The following is a 26786-nucleotide window of genomic DNA, read 5'->3' as shown; positions in this document are numbered from 1 at the left end:
CTCCATCTTCATGCCTTGTGCTCCGTCCAAAACACTTCCCCCCCCCCACCTCGTCCAAAACACTTCCCCCCCACCTCGTCCAAAACACTCCCCCCCCCCACCTCGTCGAATACACTCCCCCCCCCCCGTCCAATACACTTCCCCCCCGTCCAATACACTTTCCCCCTCTGGCCCACACAGTTGTTAACTTTCTTTTTTCGTATTACCTGGCCTCTGGCGGGACCCTGTTCGCTGCCACTTGATGCAGTGCGACCCGGGACCGCACTGACGTATGACATCCTCCTGCGTTGAGCGGCAACTCCGCGCAACGTAAGGGGAGGTCACACGTCTCCCCGGCAACCAGGCAGCTCACTCACAGTACTGTCAGTACTGCGCTGTCAAATACTGGCCAATGCATGGCCGGTATTTGACAGCGCTTTCGCATACCCCCGCTCAACCCGTGGTGTACCCCTTGGGGTACGCGTACCACGTGTTGAGAACCCAGGCACTAGAGGGCTCTGAAGGGAAGGAGCAACAATGGGATTTTGGAGAGTGAGTTTTTCTGAAAGGGTTTTTGGGGGGCACGCCACATTTAAGAAGCCCATATGGTGCGAGAACAGCAAAAAAACAACAACACAGCATACTATTTTGGAAACTACGCCCCTCAAGGAACGTAACAATGGGTCCAGTGAGCCTTAACACCCCACAGGTGTGTGACGACTTTTCGTTAAAGTTGGATGTGTAAATGATTTTTTTTTTTCACTAAAATGCTGGTTTTCCCCCAAATTTTACATTTTTACTAGGGGTAATAGGAGAAAATGCCCCCCAAAATGTGTAACCCTATCTCTTCTGAGTATGGAAATTCCCCATGTGTGGACATCAAGTGCACTGCGAGCGAACTACAATGCTCAGAAGAGAAGAAGTCACGTTTGGCTTTTGGAAAGCAAATTTTGCTGAAATAATTTTTGGGGGCATGTCGCATTTAGGAGGCTCCTATGGTGCCAGAACAGCAAAACAACCCCCACATAGCATACTATTTTGGAAACTACACCCATCAAGGGGTACAGAGAGCCTTAACACCCCACAGGTGTTTGACAAATTTCCGCTAAAGTTGGACGTGAAAATGAAAAATTTGATTTTTTTTCACTAAAACTGCTGGTGTTACCCGAAGTTTTTCATTTTCACAAGGGGTAATAGGAGAAAAAGCCTGCCAAAATTTGTAACCCCATTTCTTCTGAGTATGGAAATACCCCATATGTGGATATAAAGTGCTCTGTGGGTGAACTGCAATGCTCAGAAGAGGAAGAGCGCCATTTAGCTTTTGGAGAGAGAATTTGTTTGGAATGGAAGACGGGGGCCATGAGCATTTACAAAGCCCCCCATGGTGCCAGAACACTGAAATCCCCCCACATGTGACCCCATTTTATAAAGGGTGCTGTGAGCATTTACACCCCACCGGCATTTGACAGGTCTTTGGAACAGTGGGGTGCAAACAAAAAAATTTATTTTTCATTTTCACAGACCACTGTTCCCCTGAGCCATACAAGATGTTTTTTTTTTTTTTTTTTATTGGGGGGTGACTGTGTAAGGGTATATGTGTATGTAGTGTTTTACTTTTTTATTTTGTGTAGTGTTTTTAGGGTACATTCACATGGTTGGGTTTACAGTGAGTTTCTCGCTGGGAGTTTGAGTTGTGGCGGAAAATTTGCTGCATCTCAAACTTGCAGCAAGAAACTCACTGTAGACCCCCGCCCTTGTTAATGTATCCTGTATATTCACATGGAGGGGCAGACCTCCAGCTGTTGCAAAACTACAACTCCCAGCATGCACTGACAGACCATACATGCTGGGAGTTGTAGTTATGCAACAGCTGGAGGCACATTGGTTGCGCAACATAGGAAACAGAGGTTGGTTATTAATGGTACTTATTCTGATTGGGTGATGTTACTAGTGGGGTACCACAGGGGTCCGTTTTGGGTTCTGTTCTATTTAATATATTCATTAATGACCTTGTAGGGGGGTGGAATAGTAAAGTAGCAATCTTTGCAGATGATACTAAACTCTGTAAAGCAGTAAACACAATAGAGGAGAGTGCACTGTTACAAATGGATCTGAATAGGTTGGAGGTTTGGGCTGGGAAGTGGCAGATGAGGTTCAACACTGATAAATGTAAGGTAATGCACATGGGGAAGAAAAATCCGGGCTGAGATTATGTATTAAATGGGAGAATGCTTGGGACAACTGACATGGAAAAGGATTTAGGAGTCTTAGTTAACAGTAAATTTAGCTGTAGTGACCAGTGTCGGGCAGCTGCTGCCAAGGCAAATAAAATCATGGGGTGCATCAATAGGGGCATAGATGCCCACGACAAGGAAATAATTCTACCGCTGTACAAATCACTAGTCAGACCACACATAGAATACTGTGTACAGTACTGGGCACCAGTGTACAAGAAAGATATAGTGGAGCTGGAGGGGGTTCAAAGACTGGCAACCAGGGTGATACGGGGAATAGGAGGACTACAGTACCCAGAAAGATTATCAGAATTAGGGTTATTTAGTTTACAAAAAAGAAGGCTTAGGGGAGACCTAATAACTATGTATAAATATATCAGGGGACCGTACAGAGATCTCTCCCATGATCTATTTATACCCAGGACTGTATCTATAACAAGGGGGCATCCTCTACGTGTAGAAGAAAGAAGGTTTCTACACCAGCACAGACGGGGGTTCTTTACTGTAAGAGCAGTGAGATTGTGGAATTCTCTGCCTGAGAAGGTGGTCATGGTGAACTCTGTAAAAGAGTTCAAAAGGGGTCTGGATGCATTTTTGGAGAGCAATAACATTACAGGTTATGGATTTTAGATTTATAGGGACAGAACGTTGATCCAGGGATTTATTCTGACTGCCATATTGGAGTCGGGAAGGAATTTTTACCTCTAGTATGAGGCATTTTGGTCTTCCTCTGGATCAACTCAGTAGGGACTCATTAGGGATATAGGTTGAACTTGATGGACTCTGGTCTTTTTTCAACCTTGTGAACTATGTTACTAACACAGAGTTTGTTATTTAACTCAGTGTTTCACAAGCAGTGTGCATCCAGTTGTTGCAAAACTAGAACTCCCAGCATGTACAGTCTCTCAGTTCATGCTGGGAGTTGTAGTTTTGCAATAGCCGGAGGCACACTGGTTGCGAAATTGAGTTAGGACACAAACTCTGTTTCACAACCAATGTGTCTCCAGCTGTTGCAAAACTGCAACACTCCGCATGCATTGACAGTCGAAGGGCATGCTGAGAGTTGTAGTTTTGCAACAGCTGGAGACACTCTGCTACAACTCCCAGCATGCCATTTGGTAGTCTGTGCATGCTGGGAGTTGTAGTTATGCAACAGCTAGGTGCAAACTTTTTCATAGAAAAAATGTGTCTCCAGCTGTTGCATAACTACAACCCCCAGCATGCACAGACTACCAAAGGGCATGCTGGGAGTTGTAGTTGGAACTCCAGCTGTGGCAAAACTACAACGCCCAGCATGCCCTTTGGGCATGAACAGGCCTGCTGTATCCTGCTGCCGGGACCACCGCTGCTGCTGCCACCGCTCCTGCCACCGCCGCTCCTGAAGGGGACCCCAGCCGGGCCAGGGAGAGGTAGGAGACCCCCGCCGGCCCCGATCGCCTTCCCGATCACCGCCCAGCAGGGCAGTGATTGGTCGTTGTGATTGGTCGGGTGAATGGGGAATCGCTGCAAATCACCGGTTTGAATTGACCCCCCAGGGGTTGGCACGGGGTGCCTGCTGATAGATATCAGCAGTCATCCCGGTCCGGTCTGAAATTCCCACGGACATACAGGTACGCCCTGGGTCCTTATGTACCAGGGCGTTGGGGCGCACCTGTACACCCTGGGTCCCTAAGTGGTTAGACCTTATTAACTATGTATTTATATCCACAGAAAAGGGCATAACTAGCTGATCATAAGAGGGTCCAGACACACCAGTCTCACATTAGAATGGAGCAGATAGTTGTGTATGCACATTCATTATTAAGATGATACGGGCACCAATAACTTTGTAAGATGTAAAAAAAAATGTAGGTAATTAAAAAATATTTATAACTTTCTGGCACCTGTTGATTTAAAGATATTGGGGGATATGTATCATTGTTGTCTTTGAAAAATCATGAATTTCTGCCTTGGTTTTTGCTTATGTGAGACATATTTATCATACTATGGCAGGGTGAGTTTATAAATTTGGTGCACATAAGAAAAAAAACAATGAATCACTTTAGAATACCATTTTATAGGATTCCTCCTCTCCTCTGCAACTTTTTTGCACAAAAAGTCGCAGCTGTGACTTCTTGTGCAACTTTTTGAAAATTCTCTCCAATGGCAGTTTTGTAAGCCAGGTCTGGGCTGGTGTAGATGTGCAGTGTTTTTGAGGGATTTGTGTTTTTTTTATGTGACTTTTCTAAGATTGTTTGTAGCTTTTTGCTGATAGACAAAAGTTGAAAAAAAGTCCTTAGGTACACGTGTGACATTTCATGCGCTAAATATAAGCAAAAAAAATCCTCTAAAGACAATGATAAATCTCCCCCAGTTTGTCTTCTCTAGAGTTTCTCAAATTTTACACAATTTGTTTTGCTTAAATTTTTTTTGATATTTCTGAGTTACCTTATGTTTAACCCCTTAATGACCAAGGTCATAAATGTACGTCCTGATGCGGCGGCACTTTGAGCACCAGGATGTACATTTACATCCCTTACATGACCACGAGCATCAAATCGATACTCTGGTCATTTGGGGAAGGTCCCGGCTGCTGATAGCGGATCACGCGGATGTCTGCCATTAACCCCTCAGATGCCATGATCAATACAAATCAAGTCATCTGCTGCAGGGCGGCTACATTTTATGCTGATCTGATCGCCGCGGCACGGCCGCAGGGATTGAATCAGCTAACATGGAGGACGGAGGTCCCCTTACCTACTTTGCCGCCTTCCAGGCATCTTTTGCTCTGATCTGCCTTCCAGCATACCAGAGCTGAAGATCGCCGATAATACTGATCAGTGCTATGCCCTATGCATAGCACTGAACAGTATTAGCAATCAAATGATTGCTATAAATAGTTCCCTATGGGAACATAAAAAGTGTAAAAAATGTAAAAAAAAAAAAAAATAAAGTTTAAAAAAATTAGGAAAACCCCCTCCCCCAATAAAAAATGTAAAATGTCCTTTTTTCCCATTTTACCCCCTTGTAATTTTTACCGTAAATTGTACGGTGTGAAAACGAAACCTTCCAAAATTTGCAAAATTGTGGTTTTCTTTAAAATTTTCCCACACAAATAGTATTGTTTTTTTGTTGCGCCATACATTTTATGGTAAAATGAGTGATGTCATTACAAAGGACAACTGGTCGCGCAAAAAACAAGCCCTCATACTAGTCTGTGGATGAAAATATAAAAGAGTTACGATTTTCAGAGCAAAAATACGAAAATAAAATTTGCCTGGTCCTTAACTGAAAACTGTCACCAATGCCCCCCCCCCCCCCCCCCGCACAAACCAGAGGTACTGGCTGGTAGTGTGGGGGATGCTGATCAATATCATACCTACCATGCCCGAATCCGTCCAGTCGTTCGCCTGATATCTTCTTTTTTTCTAGATATGAAATCATCTAACTGGAATAAGCGGGGCTACTGCCTTCATCTGGCACTGTGATGTCACCGCCACACGGCCCACAGCACTGCCCGGCTTATGCATATTCAAGCCCTCCCTCCGTATCTCCCTCTCCTCCCCGCTTTATATGTGACTCCACTGCGCTGAGGCCGCTTCCCGATGTACACAGGAAACCAGCACATACGCAGTTTAGTCACATACAGAGCAGGAATGAGAGGGAGGGCATGAATATGTATAAGCCAGGTGGTTCTGCGGGCCGAGTGGCGGGGACGTCACAGTGCCAGATGAAGGCAGTAACCCCCACCCATGCCAGTTAGAAGATGATTTGCATATCTTGAAAAATGAAGATATTAGGCGAACTGCTTTATGGATCCGGGCATGGTAGGCATCATATTGATCAGCGTCCCCCGCACTACCAGCCAGTTTGGTCACAGTTTTCCTTTAAGGTCAAAATGGGCTTGGTCCTTAAGGGGTTAAAGTGCACCAATAGGCATAAGAAACACCTTTCTTTTTTTTTTTTTTTTTAAGCTTGAGCCATAGGTTTTTATGCAAGATCTTTGTCTGCCTATACCTCTTTTACATGAAGCTGGAGAGACCTGGTATGCTTCGGATTGCCTCAGCTAGTTCATTTTTTTCTTTACTTTTGCCATATAATGTGTCTGGATATGAAAACAGTATCGACATATTTACTGTATTGTGCTTATAGGTTTGTATGGCACAGCAATATGGACAAGAGAGACAGTTTGACATAAACTTGCCCTAGAAAATAGTTGCGTAAATGTTTTCAACTGTATTGAAATGTTTTTCAATATAAGTGACTCTTACCAAAAACACACATGTTGCATTTTTGTCAGTAGACTAAGTAATTGCTTAACCCCTTTAGGACAAAGGGCGTACAGGTACGATCAATAAGTCCTATGAATACAAAAATGGTACCGCTAAAAACTTCAGATCACGGCGCAAAAAATGAGCCCTCATACTGCGGAAAAATAAAAAAGTTATAACGGTCAGAAGATGACAATTTTAAACATAGAAATTTTCCTGCATGTAGTTATGATTTTTTCCAGAAGTACAACAAAATCCAACCTATATAAGTAGGGGATCATTTTAATCGTATGGACCTACAGAATAAAGAGAATGTGTAATTTTTACCGAAAAATGTACTGTGTAAAAACTGAAGCCCCCAAAATTGACAAAATGGCATTTTTTTTCCAATTTTGTCCCACAATGATTTTTTTTTTGTTTCGTCGGAGATTTTTGGGTAAAATTACTGATGTCATTACAAAGTAGAATTGGTGGTGCAAAAAATAAGCCAGCATATGGATTTTTAGGTGCAAAATTAAGAGTTATGATTTTTTTAAAGGTAAGGAGGAAAAAACGAAAATGCAAAAATGGAAAAACCCCGGGTTCTTAACCCCTTAAGGACCAAGGACGTACCGGTACGTCCTTGGTCCTGCTCCCGTGATATAACGCGGGGTTACACGGTAACCCCGCATCATATCACGGCGGGCCCGGCGTCATAGTGAAGCCGGGACCCGCCGCTAATAGCGCCGATCGCGGTGCCGCGCGCTATTAACCCTTTAGCCGCGCGAAAAACGAAAGTGAAACCATGCCGGTAAACTCAGTGGGCTGTTCGGGATAGCCGCGGCGAAATCGCGGCATCCCGAACAGCTTACAGGACAGCGGGAGGGCCCCTACCTGCCTCCTCGCTGTCCGATCGCCGAATGACTGCTCAGTGCCTGAGATCCAGGCATGAGCAGTCATGCTCCAGAATCATCGATCACTGGTTTCCTATGAGAAACCAGTGATCAATGATAAAGATCAGTGTGTGCAGTGTTATAGGTCCCTATGGGACCTATAACACTGCAAAAAAAAAAGTGAAAAAAAAGTGAATGAATATCATTTAACCCCTCCCCTATTAAAAGTTTGAATCACCCCCCTTTTCCCATAAAAAAAACACAGTGTAAATAAAAATAAACATATATGGTATCACCGCGTGCGGAAATGTCCGAATTATAAAAATATATCATTAATTAAACCGCTCGGTCAATGGCGTGCGCGCAAAAAAATTCCAAAGTCCAAAATAGTGCATTTTTGGTCACTTTTTATATCATTTAAAAATGAATAAAAAGATCAATAAGTCCTATCAATGCAAAAATGGTACCTTTAAAAACTTCAGATCACGGCCCCCAAAAGTTACAAAACGGCGTTTTTTTTTTTTCAATTTTGTCGCACAATGATTTTTTTCTGTAGATTTTTGGGCAAAATGACTGACGTCATTACAAAGTAGAATTGGTGGCACAAAAAATAAGCAATGATATGGATTTTTAGGTGCAAAATTGAAAGAGTTATGATTTTTTAAAGGCAAGGAGCAAAAAACGAAAATGCAAAAACGGAGTTTAACCCCTTAAGGACTCAGCCCATTTTGGCCTTAAGTACTCAGACAATTTAATTTTTACGTTTTCATTTTTTCCTCCTCGCCTTCTAAAAATCATAACTCTTTTATATTTTCATCCACAGACTAGTATGAGGGCTTGTTTTTTGCGCGACCAGTTGTCCTTTGTAATGACATCACTCATTATATCATAAAATGTATGGCGCAACCAAAAAACACTATTTTTGTGGGGAAATTAAAACGAAAAACGCAATTTTGCTAATTTTGGAAGGTTTTGTTTTCACGCCGTACAATTTCTGGTAAAAATGACATGTGTTCTTTATTCTGAGGGTCAATACGATTAAAATGATACCCATTATTATATACTTTTATATTATTGTTGCGCTTAAAAAAAATCACAAACTTTTTAACCAAATTAGTACGTTTATAATCCCTTTATTTTGATGACCTATAACATTTTTATTTTTCCGTATAAGCGGCGGTATGGGGGCTCATTTTTTGCGCCATGATCTGTACTTTTTTTTGATACCACATTTGTATATAAAAAACTTTTAATACATTTTTTATAATTTTTTTTTTAATAAAATGTATTAAAAAAGTAGGAATTTTGGACTTTTTAATTTTTTTTTCGTTCACGCCGTTCACCGTACGGGATCATTAACATTTTATTTTAATAGTTCGGACATTTACGCACGCGGCGATACCAAATATGTCTATAAAAATGTTTTTTACGCTTTTTGGGGGTAAAATAGGAAAAAACTGACGTTTTACTTTTTTATTGGGGGAGGGGATTTTTCACTTTTTTTTACTTTTACTTTTACATTTTTTTACATTTTTTTTTTACACTTGAATAGTCCCCATAGGGGACTATTCATAGCAATACCATGATTGCTAATACTGATCTGTTCTATGTATAGGACATAGAACAGATCAGTATTATCGGTCATCTCCTGCTCTGGTCTGCTCGATCACAGACCAGAGCAGGAGACGCCGGGAGCCGCACGGAGGAAGGTGAGGGGACCTCCGTGCGGCGTTATGAATGATCGGATCCCCGCAGCTGCGGGCGATCCGATCGTTCATTTTAATCGCGAACTGCCGCAGATGCCGGGATCTGTATTGATCCCGGCACCTGAGGGGTTAATGGCGGACGCCCGCGAGATCGCGGGAGTCGGCCATTGCCGGCGGGTCCCTGGCTGCGATCAGCAGCCGGGATCAGCCGCGCATGACACGGGCATCGCTCCGATGCCCGCGGTTATGCTTAGGACGTAAATGTACGTCCTGGTGCGTTAAGTACCACCTCACCAGGACGTACATTTACGTCCTGCGTCCTTAAGGGGTTAAAGGGGTACTCCGGTGAAAACTTTTTTTTTTTTTTAAATCAACTGGTGCCAGAAAGTTAAACAGATTTGTAAATCACTTCTATTAAAAAATCTTAATCCTTCCAGTACTTTTTAGGGGCTGTATACTAAAGAGAAATCCAAAAAAGAAATGCATTTCCTCTGTTGTCATGACAACAGTGCTCTCTGCTGACCTCTGCTGTCCATTTTAGGAACTGTCCAGAGCAGCATATGTTTTCTATGGTTATTTTATCCAGCTCTGGACAGTTCCTAAAATGGACAGCAGAGGTCAGCAGAGAGCACTGTGGTCATGAGATAAGAGGAAATGCATTTCTTTTCCACGGGAGTACCCCTTTAAGGGGTTAAGGCCAAAATGGGCTTGGTCCTTAAGAGGTTAATGATATACATTGGGAGCCATACATTCAATGTATACATTAGGAGATTTTCCTGGTAAATATGACCGCACAAACATGGTGTAAATAGAGCCATACTTTCTGTTCTTCTCTGATAAACATTTTGTTGTACCACATAAGGAATGTTTCTTAACCCCTTAAGGACGCAGGGTTTTTCTGTTTTTGCACTTCCGTTTTTTCCTCCTCACCTTTTAAAAATCATAAACCTTTTAATTTTGCACCTACAGACTCATATGATGGCTTTTTTTTTTGTACAACGAATTCTACTTTGCAATGACATCAGTCATTTTACCCAAAAATCTACGGCAAAAAAAAAAATAAAATCATTGTGTGACAAAATTGAAAAAAACAAAACGCCATTTTGTAACTTTTGGGGGCTTCAGTTTCTATGCAATGCATTTTTCAGTAAAAAATTACACCTTTTCTCTATTCTGTAGGTCCAAACGATTAGAATGATACCCTACTAGAGCTGGGGGGTATGACCAAAAATGTGTATCACAGTATTTTTGTAAGTTATGGCGGTTCCACGGTATTTAACAGTATTTTCCACCTCCCCAATCATGTGACTCGTGGGCGCTGCTTCTCTAACCCCCCGGTTTATCAGCCCAGCGCTTCGCTTTCCCCCACATCGGGGTACTAATCATGTTACCCGCAAATGCCGCTCTCCTCGTCCTCCTGTGAGTTACAGGCCGCAGGTGCTGGCAATCTGTACTTTACTACATATTCCTGTGCCGGCCGGCTCCTTGCATGACAGTGCGCTCAGCCTATCACCGACCGAGGCGGGACATTGCTGCAGTCGGTGATAGGCTGAGCGCACTGTCATGTAAGAAGCCGGCCGGCTCCTTACATGACAGTGCGCTCAGCCTATCACCGTCCGAGACGGGACATCGCTGCAGCGGGTGATGGCTGACGGTTCTGTGACGTTCCCATCCCCAGCGTGAGGCCACTACCAGAGCAACGGGTGAACGTAGGAAGGTGAGTTAAAGTTTATTTTGTTTATTTTTGCAGCCCGGGCACAGGAATATGTAGAACAGTACAGATTTCCAGCGCCGGCGGCCCACAACTCACAGGAGGACGAGGTGACATATGATTAGTTCCCCAATGTGGAGGGCAGCGCAGTGCTGAGCTGATAATTAATTCATTCGAGAGGGGGGGGGGGGGGAGAGTTGCCCAACCGGTATTGCGGTATGGGAAAAATTCATCGTGCAGGAAAAAAAATTTGGTATTCGGTATGAACCGGTATACCGCCTAGCACTATACCCTACTTATATTTGGTTTTGTCTTACTTCTGGAAAAAATCATAACTACATGCACAAAGATTAATACATTTAAAAATGTCCTCTTCTGACCCCTATAACTTTTTTCTTCATACGGGGATGTATGATGTTTTTATCGGTACCATTTTTGTTTTGATCTGAGTTTTTGATTGCTTTTTATTCATCTTTATATGGTATAAAAAGTGACCAAATATACGCTATTTTGGACTTTTTTGACGTGTACACGCCATTGACCGTGTAGTTTAAGTAAAGATATATTTTTATAGTTCGGACATTTACGCACATATCACATATGTTGACATTTATTTTTATTTACACAGTTTTTAATGGGAAAAGGGGGGTTATTCAAATTTTTATTAGGGAAGGGGTTAAATCCTCTTTATTAACTTTTTTCCCAGCTTTTTTTTTTGCAATATTATAGCCCCCATAGGGCACTATAACATGCATTACACTGATTGCCCACACTGATCAATGCTATGCAATAGCATAGCAGTGATCAGTGTTTTCGGCGCTCGACTGCTCCTGCCTGGATCTCAGGCACTGAGCAGTATTTCGGTGAATGGACAACGAGGAGGCAGGTAGAGACCCTCCTCGTGTCCGTACAGCTGATCGGAACACAGCGGTTGCACCGTGGTGGTCCCGATCAGCCTGACTGAGCTGCCGGGAATACTTTTTTAACTTTAGAAGGGTTAATATCGGGCATCACCGCAATCGGTGATGTCCGATATTAGCTGCGGGTCCCGGCTATCGTCAGCCACTGGGACTGACCCGATATGACGCGGGGTCACAACGTTAACACAGCGTTACATTGCGGGAGCCGTTGCAGGGCGTGAATATACGTCCTGCATTGTTAAGGGGTTAAGACTTTTACCATGCCTTTGTCCAGTGCCAAAAATACCCCTTATATACTGACAGGGTTATGCCTTGATTTATTAGAGGTGATGTACTGCCATGTGGGAATCCCCCACACATTCAAACACTTATTCTGTGCATAAGGAATAAGTCCTGATATTGGGAACCCCCTTCAGTGGCACTGCCGGCAAAAATAATAATAGGTTTATGCATGCACTATTATCATGTTTTGTGTATCTGTTGGTGCATTTATACAAACAAAGATGAGAGTTGACAGTAAAAGATCACCTGGTCCATCTAGTCAGTCCATATTTTATTTTCTAATTATTTTTACCTTAGGATCATATACAATGTATTCAGATAGTTTTCAGAGTCCTAAAATTAAAAAAAGGTTTCAACCCATTAATCTGCTCTGTATACCTTATAATGAGGACAAAACAGAATTTTTAGGATTTTTGGAAATGTATTAAAAAGAAAAAACTAAAACTTCTCATGGCTCATGGGAATAAGTATTTAGACCCTTTATGAAACTTAAAAATTGGCTCTAGGGGCTTCTCATTTCTCTTCATCATCTTTGATCACCTTGATTGGAGTCACCTGTGGTAAATCCAATTGATTGGGCATAATTTGGAAAGAATCACCCCTCTCTATATAAGGTCTCACAGCCGCTTAAAGGGGTACCCCAGTGTAAACATTTTATTTTTAAATCAACTGGTACCAGAAAGTTATACAGATTTGTAAATTACTTCTATATAAAAATATTAATCCTTCCTGTACTTATCAGCTGGAACCACAGGAAGTTCTTTTCTTTTTGAATTTTTTTTTAGTCTGATCACAGTGCTCTCTGCTGACACCTCTGTCCATTTTAGGAACTGTCCAGAGCAGGAGAAAATTCCCATAGCAAACCTATCATGCTCTGGTCATGAGTGAGGTAAAGCTGAAAAAAATAAATTCCTAATGAAATTCTGATCCAGATTGCTTTGGAACTCAGACTAGAGCGAATGTTCACCTTCCTTTAAGGCAACTGTGACTCTAAGCACACAGTTAAGACAACACAAGAGTGTCTTTGGAACAACCTTGTAAATGTCCTTTGTGAGTGGCCCAGCCAGAGCCCTGACTTGAACCCTAGTTTAACATCCCTGTAGCGACCTGAAAATGGCTGTCCACCGACAGGCCCCATCCAGAGTGACAGAGCGTGAAAGGAAATGCATAAAAGAATAGCATACATTTCCCAAATCCAGTTGTGCAAACCTTGTGGCATCATATCCAAGAAAAATGGAGTCTGTAATCGCTACCAAAGCTGCTTCAAGTACTGAGTAAGGGGTCTGAATGCTTATGTCCGTGGAAAGTTTTTAGTTTATACTTCTTTTTTTTTATTTATTTTTTTATATAAATTAACAAAAATGTCTCCAATTTTGTTTTCTCGTTATGGGGTATTGAGATTAATGGGGGAAAACCTGCATTTGAGGACTTTCAGAATATACTGTATGTTAATGTATTAACTGTAAATTTACCAATCTACTTGAAGTTTGTTCCAAGCATCATCTACTTCTTATTCATTAAAATAATATTTTCTCACATTGCTTCTGATCATCCCCTTAACTAATATCAGATAATGTCCCCTTTTTCTTGTGTATAGTTTCTTTATTAAAAAACTCTTCCCCTCTCCAGTGTTTAACCATTCAAAGGGGTATTCCGGGTTTATACATCTTATTCCCTATCCAAAGGATAGGTGATAAGATGTATGATTGCAGGGGTCCCACCGCTTGGTACCCCTGCAATCTCGGTGCAGCCCCCGGAATTCTGTTCCGGGTGCTGCTTCCGAGACTGAGATGTCACAGTCACGCCCCCTAGTGGCGTCACAGAATGCCGGGGGCTGCACTGAGATCACGGGGGTCCCCAGCGGCGGGACTCCCAGCAATCATACATTTTATGCCCTTATCCTTTGGATAGGGGATTAGATGTATAAACCTGGAATACCCCTTTAACATATTGATTTGATAATCCATGAGCTTTAAAGGGGTACTCCGGTGAAAACTTTTTTTCTTTTAAATCAACTGGTGGCAGAAAGTTAAACATATTTGTAAATTACTTCTATTAAAAAAATCTTAATCCTTCCAGTACTGAATGCTGCAGAGTAAATTCCTTTCTTTTTGGAACACTGATGACATCACGAGCACAGTGCTCTCTGCTGACATCTCTGTCCATTTTAGCAACCATGCATAGCAGATGTATGCTAAGGGCAGCATGGTGGCTCAGTGGTGCTGCCTTGCAGTGCTGGGGACTTGGGTTCAAATCCCACTAAGGACAACAATAAATAAAGCGTTATTATTATTATAATAACGTCAGCAGAGAGAACTGTGCTCGTGATGTCATCAGAGAACATTCCAAAAAGAAAATTATTTCCTCTGTAGTATTCAGCAGCTAATAAGTACAGGAAGGATTAAGATTTTTTAATAGAAGTAATTTACAAATATGTTTAACTTTCTGCCACCAGTTGATTTAAAAGAAAAAAGGTTTTCACTGGAGTACCCCTTTAACTCTTCCATTCTGTAGTGGCACAGAAAGAATAGTACACCTGTAATGGCCACAATATCTGCTGGGTGACCTCACCCTGTGTCATTTTGTTAGACAGCCCCTTACCACTGAACGCTGAGGGTCACACTTGCTGCACATAACACACTTGTCTTCAGCTGTCAAACACTTAAATATCACAGCTAAGCTTGGTACTCACTGCACCCCCCCCCCATACTGTGTAAACACAACCGCCTTGCTTCTGTATCCACAGTGCTAAATAGGGCCAGTGAGTCAGAGTTACTGACCCGTCTATGATGGACACTACAGGATGCCTGTGATAACCAGTGTCACAGATGCCTGAGAAGACGCGGGTACACAACACCCTGCTCACCCATATAAAGAATGTCATTTCCTGGTATTCTTAAGGATTGTTTTACTCTACAGAAAATACGGTGCTTTTAGATGAGACACCATTTTTAACAAAGAATGAAGTCCACATTGTGGCTGGACATGTAATTTCCCATCTTCTGTTTCATTCTATGAATAATGAAACAAACTCAAGATGTTTCAGCAGTTATTCTTCAGCATAGTGCATCTCTAGTCTCCTTTACTTCCCATTACTTCTACTTTTCACCAATCCGCCATAACATTAGAAGTGGAATAAGATGAGCAGTCACTTATTGAAGTTGGTGTTTGTGAAGCGGGAAAAATATGCAAACATAAGAAGTTTCTTATTTCTTGTATGCAGTGGTTTTTCCCTAGATCTGTTTCAGAGTATCTTGCAACTTACAGGAATTAAAGGGCTTGTCCATTAAATTTTTTTTTTTTAAAAAGGTACAAAATATAAAGGAACAGAATGCTGGGTATGCCGACTCCTGCTTTCATTCCGCAAAAGGGGTTAAATACCATACTAGCAATGCAGGCTAATATCGGGTATATCTCCAGAACGGCGGCACTGATCTGGGTGAGTTATACATATTTTAATCTGGTTCACCTGCACTATAACCTGTGTATTGGGTTTAGTGCAGGTAAACCAGCTGTCAGTTTTCCTTTAAGCCATATACACAGAAAGGATTAAGATTTTTTTAATAGAAGTAATTTACAAATCTGTTTAACTTTCTGGAGCCAGTTGATATATAAAAAAAAAGTTTTTTCCTGGAATACCCCTTTAAGGAGGGGCTGGGAGGTAAGGACGAGTGAGGAGTGGTGCCAGGTTTAGTTATGCTTTTATATCCTAGGGCTATGTTCACATGATGGAATGTCCACATGGAGAATATCTGTGCAAACATTCTGGAACCTGCGGGGCGCCGGCATGATATGTCGGCGCTGGGACCATACAGAAATACCCTGCCTCATATATTGCTATGCATTCCGTGCAGACACCGCACAAAGAATGACACTGAAAATGGAATTTCCATGCCGGAAACATCTGGCATGGAGATTCCGCCGTGTGAATTCAACGGGACTCAGCTGCAGCAGAATCTCCGTGCCAGGTTCCAATGCGGAATCTGGCGCAGAAATTCTTACATGTGAACATGTCCTTACAATAATCCAACAGTGTCCAAAGCTCTTACCAGCGAATAAAGATGACAATTTCCCTGTAGTAGTGAGTGAGATACTTCACAATAGAGGAAAGAATACATCGAATGTGTCTCGTATATAAAAGCGGACCTCTCAGCTGGAAAACAGCGGTGTAAATAAGCTCATGGTGACATGGGGCTTGTCATTATGATTCCAGGTATATCTCTTTAATTTATCTTCATTCCTTCCAGCCCTAAGATATAGGCCTTTCTGTTAATATGTAAATGAGGCTTTAGTACCCAAGGAACAATCTAAATACTAGAAGAAAAAAAAAACACACTGCTTAAAGGACATGTCCGGTGCTCACTTTTCTTATTGTATCCGTTCCGGGCTGCAAAAAAAAAAGAAAATAAGCTTCCTCTTTCCTGCCTACAACCCCCCCCCAGGAGCTCTGGTACAGGTGTTCGGTCCCCGGGCTGTATTCTTTTTACTTCCTGTTAGCCCGGCACGTCACACGGAGCTTCAGCCTATCACTGGCCGAGGCGGGACATCGCTGCGGCCGGTTATAGGTTGAAGCTCCGTGTGACGTGCCGGGCTAACAGGAAGTAAGAAAAATACAGCCCGGGGACCGAAATTTGTTTTCTTTTATTTTTCAGCCCGGAACGGATAAAATAAGAAAAGTGAGCACCGGACATCTCCTTTAAATACTTACTTACCCAGTTAAAATTTACACTTAAAGCTGCCCTGTCAGCAGGAAAACAGCGGTGTAAATAAGCCCATGGCTAACTAGAGCTTCTCATCAGAAATCCGGACGTACCTTTTATTTCAATAGTCCATTCTAGCGCTGGAATATAAGCCTTTTTGTTAATGTGTAAATGAGGCTCAAGTGCCCAGGAGGTGTTCCCCAACACAACAAGGAGTTAGCCAGACCATCTCCTCTTATTCACTGCCTCCTTGCCCGTGTGCATACAACTACCCCCCACATAAGTGGTAAATAAGAGGAGATAGGCTGGCAAACCTGGGACCTTGCTTTATTGGGGAATGCCCCCTGGGCTCTTACACCTCATTTACATATTAACAAAAAGGCTAAAATAAACCATTGAATATAAAGGTATGCATGAAATCCTAACAAGAAGCTCTATCTAGCCATAGGCTTATTTACACCGCTGTTATCCTGCTGACAGGTCCTCTTTTTAGGAGTCTTATTTCCCCCCAATGTTCATGTAGATTGTCTATTGTTGAATAGGAAACAAATGTATGTGAAATGATTTGGGTGTGTGTATGTATATGTGTGAGTAACTTCCTGGTAACACAGATTGAGGAAGCAGAGCTGTCTGTGTTGTGGGGATTGCCTAGAGACATGCTTTACAGACTCAACAGCGTAGAACATTAAAGTGAATGGGGATAGCACGTTTCAGGTTCGGTAGGTAGAAATGATATGCCAATTGATTTAAAGGATCCTACGCCAATCAAAATTATAACAAAGAAAACAAAGCTTATACAGATCAAAATACAAACAAAATCATTTTATTAGACATCACTGCACAATAGACAAACATTTAAAAAACACTTAAAATCACAAACATAATCAGGTCTGCCTAATGCAGGACCGGACGTCCCCCCTACGTAGCACAGTATAAAAATACCTGGCAATATAAAGTGCTATTAAGTACTGGGTTGTAAAGAGCCAGTACCAAACCTTTAGTAGGAAAACACGTGTCTACAGTTGCCCTAATAAGTATTGTGCATGTGCACCAGGTAAAGGCATTAATCACCTACTAGGGACAGCCCAGGACCTCCGTCAACAACCCAACGTTTCGCTAAATCCGTTTCTAAATTCGCTTCTTCCGCTTCACTTTGCAGAAAAACAACTTTAATGTTGACATACCTACACAATCAGGAAAATATTGTCTACTTGATTAGTCGCAAAAAGATTAACTGCGACAAATGTAGTGCATAAATATAGTTTACATACAGTGATAAATCCCCCTATATGTTACTACTATTTATCAGAATATTGGCAAAAAGGATGCTAATTTGTACTAGTGCTTACATTTGGTCTACAGCTGCAGGGACAAAAATATACATATTTTTTAACCAATTTATATTACAAATATACATATAATGGTATTTTCTACATTATATAAAAAGTTTTTGTTGACGACAGGTGCACTTTAAAGTATGCATTCAGTCTGTTAAATTAAAAATGGCGAGTGATGGTATATGTTGGCATACCTTTTTGACATGATGTACAGTGGCAATGTACAGCCCAAATGTGGTATAAACCCAGTCTCACCTGCTCTTATACTGCATATCAATATCGGTATTAATATACATATCATATGCAGTAAAACAATCTCTTTTGAGAAGACTTGGCACTGTATGGGCCACCGCCTGTTAACCCAAATAATATACTGTTCTATAGTCCTATGCTATATTATAATACTGTAGAATGACCTGCTAGTGCCAGCATGGCGGGTAGCAGTAGAAAATTATACCACTTTACTGCTTCCCGTAGGGCTCCGAATTTTATAAGGATGTCAATGTTGGTACAATAATGGTATGTATACTCCTGTATATAGATGTACTAGATTTTTCAGGCCCTGGAATACTGAATGAGCTCCTGAGGCCTAGCAGGAGCAATAAGGGATATACAAGACTAAGCTTAAATTCCTAGTAACCATTAAAAGGTCTTTGGGTCCTTTGGTGACATAAGGACATGGCCATGAAAGTCTCTTAGTTGTAAGTAACACATTTATATTGAAGTTTCAGTTTATAAAGACCCCTGTGATCACAGTAGGAGATAATGTGAGAAGACGTGAAGAAACTTTTGGTGGTGGTCTGAATTATTTGCACATTTTAAAGCTGACGCTGTGTCTGTCGATGCACTGGTGTCCTACTGAGTCAGACAGAAAGCAGAAGTTACACACAAACAAGTTGAGCTGAAGCAGAAGAGAGCTATTCCTGGCCATCGACTCTCCACCCATAGCTTCTAGCCCCCTCCTACGCTGAGGGACTGACGCTGGCACACAGTCAAGAGTATATAGGTGCACTTTTACCTACATCTAAAAGCAAGAGCTGCCTTGAATGAAGAAGACACAAGGGATTCAGTATACACAATGGCTGTCTACCACTGACCCTAAACATTATTAAATATGAATTACACTGGCAATAATCTCATCCAGGGGGGATTGGCAGGTGGAATCGTGACAGATCATAGGCACCAAAGTAAAAGGAGAGGGAGGGCACCGATCCCAGATAAACATATTATCTCCCTCACTATGTGCACACGCAGCAAAGTCTGAGCAAATATAGTCACCTCCAATCTGTTTAGTATTTATAAACTCTCAGGTGCAGATGTTCTGCTTCAGTGAGCAAGGAAAAGTTTTTTTTTCTTGCTTAAAGCAGGGACAGAACCTTCTGGATAAAATGTAACCGGTCTAGCGCATTCTGTGCCGTGGGGGCACATTGTGTTCTCTCCTTTGTTTCCTTAGTCGAAGGCATACTAATGCATAGTAATGTTATGTTCCTCTAGGAAACAGGGCTGTGTTGTGTTACATATTACATGTAAGATATTCAGTGACATTTTTTTTTTTTACTAGGTGCATCAAGGGACTACTGGCCATCTTCAGTCCTAAATTCTGAACTTTAAGGCACTAAAGATGAGAGATACATACGACCCAAGTAGAGCTGGGCAGTATGACCAAAAATGCATATCACAGTATTTTTGCAAGTTATGGCGGTTCCACGTAATTTAATGGTATTTCCTCCCCCCCCCTCCGAGGAACTAATCATATATGACCCCCAGGCACTGCTATATTTCTCTAACACCCCCTTTCCCCTCTCCTCCTGGTGGATAGTGCGGGAGATGCTGATTAAAACGAGCCCTACCTTGCCCGGATCCGCCCGGCCGTTCGCCCGCAATTGTAGTTTTATTCTTTGTGTGTATCTTGCTGTTACTGGCACGGACGGGGCTCCTGCAGGTCAACTGGCACTGACGTCAGCGCCGCTTATGAATTTTCATCCCCCCTCCCTCCAGTTAGGAGTGGTAAAGAGAGGAAGAACTGGAGGGAGGGGGGATGAATATTCGTAAGCGGCGTTGACGCCAGTGCCAGTTAACCTGCAGAAGCCCCGTCCGTGCCAGTTACAGCAAGATATACACATAGAATAAAACCACAATTGCGGACGAACGGCCGGGCGGATCCGGGTAAGGTAGGACTCGTTTTAATCAGCGTCTCCCACACTATTCATCAGTACCTGTGGATAGTGCGGTAGAAAATATCTGACAGTTTTCCTTTAAGTTGCGAGCTGGAAGCTGTCACCTCCCCCTGCTAGCGCTAAAAGCCCGGCTTTTAGCGCTTGCAGAGGGAGGTGACAGCTCGCCGCGGCTCACATCTCATTTATTTAAAGCGCCGGCAGCCCGCAAACTCATTCATTTAAAGCACGGCCCGCAAGTCATTTATTTAAAGCACGGCCCTCAAGTCATTCATTTAAAGCACGGCCCGCAAGTCATTTATTTAAAGCATGGCCCGCAAGTCATTCATTTAATGCACAGCCCGCAAGTCATTCATTTAAAGCACGGCCCGCAAGTCATTCATTTAAAGCGCCGGCGCCCGCAAACTCGTTCATTTAAAGTGCCGCCGCATCTCATCTGCAGCTGATAATTCATTCGAGGGGGGGAGGGGCCCAACCGGTATTGCGGTATGGGGAAAAATTCGGTATTAGGTATGAACCGGTATACCGCCCGGCCCTAGACCCAAGGTTTGTATGCTGTTGTAGGCCTTTGAAAAGCTGGGTGACAACAACAGGCAATGAAATAGTCACCAAAGCCCTGATTTCCCTGAGGTTGCTCATATGAAGTTTGTACAGGAGCAGGGACTCCTGTGACATGCAAGAATCCCTGCTGCTCAGTATACTGCAAACAACATCATCACTTATCTCCGATCTGATCCGTGTACAGGAGCAGGGACGGAACAAATCACAGAAGTTTACATTCTTAGAATTCTCAGTTTTTTTTTATTTAGACCAAATGGTAGTCATGGCAAATTGATTTGCTCATTTCTGTTCACCGCTTCTGGTTGTGCCCTTTTACAGAACCTGTTAGACAATATTTTATCCATTTTAGAGATATGTTGGTCTGCGTTTAGTCTGTAAAACATTATGATGTTGAGTGAGAATTCAGATGACATTGTCTCTTAAAGCCTGTCATATTTATTATAGTGCTAAAAAATATAAAAATGAAGCCTACTCTGTCTTCTGCAGCCTGCATTTTTTCACGCACAGACTGCCTTTCTGTAAATGACTGTACTGTATGTTTTTCTTTTTATGGTATTGCTACAACTGGGGTTCTTGAAGAGATAAGAAAACACGTAAATATACCAGTTGGACGTGAGGGCAAATTATTGGTGAATTGGTAGTTATGTTTGGTTGCAGTTGTTGCTGTTATCCTGATATAAACTAGGAAACAGGTTTCTGACTATAGCTAAAGACAAATATCTGTCCCAAATGGTGCGGGGCTCGACCAGAGGGGGCGCTTACTAGACTTAATATTAACCAACAGACCTGACAGAGTAACTAATGTGCAAGTTGAAGGACACCTAGGAAATAGTGATAATAATATAATACATTATAACTTGTTCTTCAATAAGGGAACCTCTCGAGGGGCCACAAAAACAATGAACTTTAGGAAGGCAAAGTCTGATCATCTCAGAGAAGCCCTTAACAATATAAAATGGGATAATGTCCTGAAAAACAAGAATACTGACACTAAATGGGAGACTAAGAATATTTTAAATTCTCACTGTAAGATGTATATAACTTATGGGAATAAAAGGGTCAGGAATAAAAGAAAACCAATATTGATGAATAAAAATGTTAAGGGGCAATAAATGACAAAAATAAAGCATTTAAACTACTAAAACAGGATGGCAGTGAGGAAGCATTAAAGAGCTATAGAGTAACATAGTAACATAGTTCATAAGGTTGAATAAAGACCAGAGTCCATCAAGTTCAACCTATAACCCTAATGAGTCCCTACTGAGTTGATCCAGAGGAAGGCAAAAAACCCTCGTACTAGAGGTAAAAAGTCCTTCCCGACTCCAAATATGGCAGTCAGAATAAATCCCTGGATCAACGTCCTGTCCCTATAAATCTAGTATACATAACCTGCAATGTTATTACTCTCCAAGAATGCATCCAGACCCGTTTTGAATTCTTTTACAGAGTTCACCATGACCACCTCCTCCGGGAGAGAATGCCACAGTCTCACTGCTCTTACAGTAAATAACCCCCGTCTGTGCTGGTGTAGAAACCTTCTTTCCTCTAAACGTAGATGATGCCCCCTTGTTATAGATACAGTCCTGGGTATAAATAGATCATGGGAGAGATCTCTGTACTGTCCCCTGATATATTTATACATAGTTATTAGGTCGTCCCTAAGCCTTCTTTTTTCTAAACTAAATAACCCCAATTCTGATAATCTTTCTGGGTACTGTAGTCCTCCCATTCCCCGTATTACTCTGGTTGCCCGTCTTTGAACCCTCTCCAGCTCCACTATATATTTCTTGTACACTGGTGCCCAGTACTGTACACGGTATTCTGACTAGTGATTTGTACAGCGGTAGAATGATTTCCTTGTGGTGGGCATCTATGCCCTTATTGATGCACCCCATGATTTTATTTGCCTTGGCAGCAGCTGCCCGACACTGGTCACTACAGCTAAATTTACTATTAACTAAGACTTCTAAATACTTTTCCATGTCAGTCATCCCAAGTGTTCTCCCATTTAATACCTAATCCTAGCCCGTTTTTTTCTTCCCCATGTGCATTACCTTACATTTATCAGTGTTGAACCTCATCTGCCACTTCCCAGTCCAAACCTCCAACCTATCCAGATCTATTTGTAACAGTGGTAAACAGTGTTTACCGCTTTACAGAGTTTAGCATCATCTGCAAAGATTGCTACTTTACTATTCAACCCCTCTACAAGGTCATTAATAAATATATTAAATAGAACAGGACCCAGGATGGACCCCTGTGGTACCCCACTAGTAACAGTCACCCAATCAGAATATGTACCATTAAAGGGGTAGTCCAGTGGTGAAAAACTTATCCCCTATCCTAAGGATAGGGGATAAGTTTGAGATTGCGGGGGATCCGACCGCTGGGGCCCCCTGCGATCTCTCTGTACAGGGGCCAGGCTCTCCGGCCAGATAGCGGATGTTGACCTCCGCACGAAGCAGCGGCCGACACGCCCCCTCAATACATCTCTATGGCAGAGCCGGAGATTGCCGAAGGCAGCGCTTCGGCTCTGCCATAGAGTTGTATTGAGGGGGCGTGTCGGCCGCCGCTTCGTGCAGAGGTCAACACGCCCCCTTCCCGCGGGCTGTCGGGGCTCCGTACAGGAGATCGCAGGGGGCCCCAGCGGTCGGACCCCCCGCGATCTCAAACTTATCCCCTATCCTTAGGATAGGGGATAAGTTGTTCACCACTGGGTTCACCACTGGACTACTCCTTTAATAACCACCCTCTGTTTCCTATCACTGAGACAGTTTCTTACCCACTTACACACACTCTCCCCCAGCCCAAACCTTCTCATCTTATGCGCCAACCTTTTATGTGGAACCGTATCAAATGCTTTGGAAAAATCCAGATATACGACATCCAGCAATTGCCCATGGTCCAGTCTGGAGCTCACCTCCTCATAGAAGCTGATCAGGTTAGTTTGACAGGACCGATCCCTCATAAATCCATGCTGATATGAGGTCATACATTAATTTTTATTAAGATACTCCAGAATTGCATCCCTTAGAAAACCCTAAACAATTTACATACAACGGAGGTTAAACCAACAGGTCTGTAATTCCCGGGGTCACCTTTTGATCCCTTTTTAAATATTGGTACCACATTTGCCATTCGCCAGTCCTGGGGAACAGTCCCTGTTACTATAGAGTCCCTGAATATTAAAAATAGGGTTCTGTCTATTACATTACTTAATTCCTTTAGAAAACGGGGGTGAATGCCATCTGGACCTGGTGATTTCTCTATTATGATTTTTTGTAGGCGGCACTGTACTTCTTCCTGGGTTAGACAGGTGACCTGTACTGGGGAGTTTACCTTATCACACTGTATTTCATCGGGCATTTCATTTTCCTCAGTGAACACAGTGGAGAAGAATTTGTTTAATATATTAGAGGAAAAATGTAGAATATGTAAAAACAACAGATAAAGGCTGCAAAAGTAGAGACAGAAAGACTCATTGCCAAGGAGAGTAAAACTAACCCCAAAATGTTCTTTAACCCCTTAAGGACACAGCCCATTTTATTTTTGCATTTTCCTTTTTCCTCCTCACCTTCTTAAACTCATAAGTCTTTTATATATTCATCCACAGACAAGTATGAGAGCTTGTTTTTTGCGTGACCAGTTGTCCTTGTAATGAAATCACTCATTTTAACATAAAATGTATGGCGAAATAAAAAAAAAATACTATTTTTGTGGGAAAATTGAAAAAAAAACCACAATTTTGCTAATTTTGGAAGGTTTTGTTTTCATGCTGTACAGTTTACAGTAAAAATTACATGTTTTCTTTATTCTGTGGGTCAATACGATTAAAATGATACCCATGATTACATACTTTGTACCGCTTTAAAAAAAAATCTCAAACTTTTTAACCAAATTAGTGCGTTTTAACCCCTTAAGGACTCAGCGTTTTTCCGTTTTTGCATTTTCATTTTTTCCTCATCACCTTCTAAAAATCATAACGCTTTCAATTTTGCACCTAAAAATCAATATGATGGCTTTTTTTTTGCACCACCAATTCTACTTTGCAGTGACATTAGTCATTTTACCAAAAAATCCACGGCGAAACGGGAAAAAAAATCATTGTGCGACAAAATTGAAGAAAAAAATTTCATTTTGTAACTTTTGGGGGCTCCCGTTTCTATGCAGTGCATTTTTCAGTAAAAAAAAACCCACTTTATCTTTATTCTGTTGGTCCATACGGTTAAAATGATACCCTACTTATATAGGTTGGATATTGTCGTACTTCGGAAAAAAATCATAACTACATGCAGGAAAATGTATATGTTAAAAATTCTCATCTTCTAAGTGGTTAACACAATAGAGGACAGTGCACTGTTACAAATGGATCTGGATAGGTTGGAGGTTTGGACTGGGAAGTTGCAGATGAGGTTCAACACTGATAAATGTAAGGCTATGCACATGAGGAGGAAAAATCCTGGCTGGGGTTATGTATTAAATGGGTGAAAACTTTGGACGATTGACATGGAAAGGAACTTAGGAGTCTTATGTAACAGTAAATTTAGCTGTAGTGACCAGTGTCGGGCAGCTGCTGCCAAGGCAAATAAAATCATAGGGTGCATCAATAGGGGCCTAGATGCCGACGACAGGGAAATAATTCTACCGCTGTACAGATCACTAGCCAGACCACACATGAAACACTGTGTACAGTACTGGGCACCAATGTACAAGAAAAATATAGTGGAGTTGGAGAGGGTTCAAAGACAGGCAATAAGGGTAATAGCGAAGAGAGGAAGGACTACAGTACCCAGAAAGATTATCAGAATTGGGGTTATTTAGTTTAGAAATTAATTACTTTTATTAACCCCTTAAAGGGGTTATCCAGCATAAGATGATTTTAGTATGTACCTGGCAGACAGTAATGGACATGCTTAGGAAGGATCTGCGCTTGTCTTGGGCTGAATGGCTATGATGTGAGATTACCAAAACACTGTGGCTAGCTTTCTCTGAACTTGTATTTCCTGTTTTCAGTTTTCTTGTTTGCCTACAAATCCCAAGATACCATTTTCCTCCTTCCCACACATCAGCTACCCCGCCCATTGAAACATAAATGAGCGGCAGACCTGTGGTTTTCAATCAGAGTGCCTCCAGTGCCTCATGTTGCATTACTTGCAGATTTCTCTCTCCACCCATTGAAGCAGACAGGCTCCCTATCATCAGCTGACTAGTGAGTCAGGTCTCGACCGCATTGCAAGCTGGGAAAATTCTGAGACAGCTGTCATTTTGTATGCTGGTAAAAATAAATATTGGGATAAAAATCACAGAAGAATTGTGAGAAAACCGTCATACACAGGTAAAGACATTATATTAGGAACTTCACTAACTTAAAAATTACGGCGAAACCAGAAAAAAAATAGTTGTGGGGCAAAATTGGATTAAAAAAAACCCAGTTTTGTAACTTTTGGGGGCTTCCGATTCTATGCAGTGCACTTTCAGGTAAAAAATTGCACCATATCTTTATTCTGTAGGTCCATACGGTTACAAGAATACCTAGTTTATATAGTTTTTTTTTATTTTACTACTTAAATAAAAAATTTATTTCATGCACCAAAATTTATATGTGTAAAATTGTCATCTTCTGACCCCTATAACTTATTTATTTTTCTGTATACGGGGCTATAATGAGGGATAATTTTTTGCACCGTGATCTGAAGTTTTTATCGGTACCATTTTTGTTTTTATGAGACTTTTTTATGACATTTTTTTTATGCTATACAAAGTGACCAGAAATATGCAATTTTGGACACTGGAATCTTTTTACGTATACACCATTGACTGAGCGGTTTAATTAACATTCTATTTTTATAATTCGGACATTTATGCACGCGGCAATACCACATATGTTTATTTTTATTTACATACTTTTTTTGTGGGAAAAGGGGGTGATTCAAACTTTTATTACTGAAGGGGTTAAATCACATTGATTAACTTTTTTTAACTTTTTTTTACTTTTGTTTTTTTAGTTTAATACTTTGCATACACTGTTCAGTGCTATGCCATAGCATAGCATTGATCAGT

At 41.7% G+C, this 26786-nt stretch overlaps 1 protein-coding gene across 2 annotated transcripts in view; it reads left to right on the top strand.

Annotated features, from left to right (window-relative positions):
• Nucleotides 1-26786, top strand: part of TFEB (transcription factor EB) — an 88939-nt gene that overhangs the window by 17654 nt on the left and 44499 nt on the right. The gene's annotated exons all lie outside the window — the stretch shown is intronic.

The sequence above is a fragment of the Hyla sarda genome, chromosome 2 (assembly GCF_029499605.1).
Source record: "Hyla sarda isolate aHylSar1 chromosome 2, aHylSar1.hap1, whole genome shotgun sequence".
Classification (NCBI taxonomy): domain Eukaryota; kingdom Metazoa; phylum Chordata; class Amphibia; order Anura; family Hylidae; genus Hyla; species Hyla sarda.
The sequence above is the reverse complement of the archived record's forward strand: the minus strand, read 5'-3'. Positions and strand labels throughout refer to the sequence as shown.